We start from the raw sequence: 3170 nt of genomic DNA on the forward strand, positions 1-3170 counted from the left end.
GCAGGCGGCCCGCGCTGGGCCCCCGCAGCCGCGGTGAAGCTGTGCCTGGCTGCAGTTCCGCAGCGGGGACCTGCCCTCCTTGCTTCCCGTGGGGCTTGGCCGTCGCGTTTCGCTCCGCAATGCCAATTCCTACCTCTGTCTTCAAAGTTAAGACCTTAATCCAGGGGTTTTCACCACTGAGAGCAGCAGAGCGCTTGCTCGTAGTCCAGGCAGACCTGACAGGTCGCCTAGCTGTTCTCCTCTTCTCCTGGAATTTAACCTTTGGAAAGGCCCAAATGCAYTGGGGATGTAATTGCAATTAAAGCGGTCGGTGTTAGCCATCAGTGAGGTGGCCGGGCTGTTGCATGATCGATAATAAAGACCAAGCTCAGCAAAGCGTTTAAACACACGCTTAGCTTTGTGTGGCCTGTTGGCTAGAGGTATTGGTTAATACCTTCCTACTGCGTTAGGGGTTGATGGCRGGAGGCAGTTCGCAAATGGTGAATTTTAGAGGAGATGGTCCACAACAAAATCTCGGAAGCTACAATTAATTCTATTCTGGCTTAATCTAAAACTGCCTTTCAGAATTCAAGGGTGCAGATGAAAAGAGTAGTAGAGGATCCTGTATTTTCCCTCTCTCTCTTCCCCCCCCACACACATGTGCACGTGCTATAAGGAGCAATTTCAGTCATGCAGAATATTTGGTCTAATTTTAAACCACTGACAAGATATATCTGCTCCTTAAAGCATACTCTTATTGCAGAATTATTTGAAACTATACTTAAAGGAAGAGTCCCTCAAATATAGCTAAATGTACATTAAATCTGTAGTCCATATATCCCAGTAGTGTAACGCATTTAATCCCTGCTGTGGTTCACCTTTAATAATTATTTTCACATAAGTTGTTGATAAGGGAGCAATTTAGAAATATTTCAATTTTTTCTCATTGTAAGCRATGAAAAATCATATTTGCTGCTTAAGAATAATTCATTTAATAATGAACTTTCATGCRAGTGAATCCTGCAGGATTTCCTTAYAGCTTTGTAAAAAGTATGCTGCAGTGYCCAAAGCCTACAATTCCTTGCTCAGACCCAAGACRCAGGAAAGACTGTGTCCTCTTAGATWAAGAAAATCTACCCCAAAATCATTTACATCATATTACTAAGGATTTGAAGGGATGTAGGAACCTTAGATTATTATTTCTTTGTTTTAATATTAAAATGCACTGACCAGTCTGGCCCGTCGTTTGTAAGTGGTTGACTGTGTTAGAAATGTGTTCATGTGGGACTAGTATAATGTGAAAATGGACTGGGAGTCCTGGAGATACAAGATTRCTGTGCTTCAGTAATGTTTCTTGGGCTTCTGCCTCAGTTCTCCCACCAACACTGCTTCAAGCCATCCAGCAGTGAGGAATCAAGATGCATCTGATCACTGTCCTTCACATTTCTGAATAATCACAATTATCACAAAAGTTGCAGGCAAAATAGCTGTAGATGAAGGGTGTTGATTGATTGTATTACCTGTTAGGCTAGAAGCCTACATTTAGTTCATGCCACGTGAGCTTGGCCCTGAGTCTAATTACAGTGTAGAAAAAAATAGCAGTGCAGTGTGTTAGCAGTTTTTAATAGATCAGAGTAAGTGTAACCTACTTTCTCCAAGTATGGCCTATACATAAGATCTTAGCTTATCTGAACTATTTTAAAGGTTAGAAGCGTCAGAACTGGTTCATTGTTAAGACCATTTGGAGCAAAGGGAAGACTGCTATAGCTGTGAAATTTATTAAAAGACTCAGATTTTTATTTATTTTTATCCTAAGCTATTTACTGAATATACTGAGAGTATACTCAATAAAGTAAGCACTGAAGCATTGAGAATAATACATTATATTCTTCCTGCAAAACAGAAATATTTATTAAACTCATTGCTTATGTATTCAAAATATATGAAATGTAAAAGCGGGCTTTTTAAAAAAATAAAAGTATACTTACTTTTAGCTTGTTTACCTAAGGAAATGACATTCTTACAATCATTTTTTGTCTGTCTGTTGGATCTGCCTGTCTGCCAGTAATTTCTAATCCCATTAGTTGATTTCAGCCWAATTTTACTGAAGTGTGACAATCTTAAACTAAGTTTCTACAAATTTTGTGAAAATCATAAATGGGTCAAAAAAAGAAAACCAAGCTAGTTTCTGCACTCATAGAAAAGTTGCAGAGTGAGTTCAACTGTTACATATTCTCTTCAACCTTTTATTTGACCACTCRTATTAGCTAATAAGCATAAATATACCCCAAAACGGCTACAGTGTGTGCTGCTTCCTCCCCTGTTAGTAGACAGGGAACAGAGAAGGTGGCTGGAGGTGAGGGAACTCAAAAAGACAGGGGGAAACTAGAAGTAATGTTGATAGTGGACACCACACTGTGAGATTTTAATGTACAATGCATGGAGGACATAGGGGCTGGGAGAATTGCTAGGCTTATTGCAGTGGAGGGCTAGGGTGACAATGAACATAAATCCGCTGTCCAGGCTTCGTTAGTTCTGTTGCTTCCATTCACAAATGAATCAAAAGCACCACCTATTTTTTTTTCAGAAAAAAAGAAATATAGAATAGCTAAAATGCAGAGTAGCAAAGTCCTTACTTGGGAGCTGATGATAAAAGCAGTAGGAGGTTACCTGTCAACTACTGTTAACTTAGAATAAAAGTTCAGAGCTATCAGTGTAGGAGATCCCTTCAGTATCTAACTGTTCTTGTGAACACTGAGAAAAATTCATTACAATCCCAATAAAAAACTTGCAAACCTGAACTAGGCCAAATATGTTTACACATCAAATTAAAAATAAATTATGCACATTACCTATGGAATGGGAAATGATACTTCTATCAAAAATGCTTTTAAAAGTTGGTTTCCTTTGATTTTTTGCTAGAAATGTTGGGTTAGAAGAAACCTCAAGGAGTCTACCTCGTGCAGCACTCCTGCATGGAGGCAGGATTATGTATGTCAAGACCATGCCTGGCAGGAGTGTATCCACCTTTYTCTCAAAGAACTTCTGGTCCAGTGGACTCCACAATTACCCGGATTACCTTGTTCCTGGCTTTCATCACCTTGGCACCAGTAATGGGATAAGACATGATCTAAGTCCTCTTTACTGTCTTTGGTTTTCTGCTTTCTTCTTATAATACAGGCACTATGAGC

This window comes from Rhea americana, unplaced genomic scaffold, assembly GCF_003343005.1.
Source record: "Rhea americana isolate MKP2758 unplaced genomic scaffold, rheAme1 scaffold_53, whole genome shotgun sequence".
NCBI lineage: Eukaryota > Metazoa > Chordata > Aves > Rheiformes > Rheidae > Rhea > Rhea americana.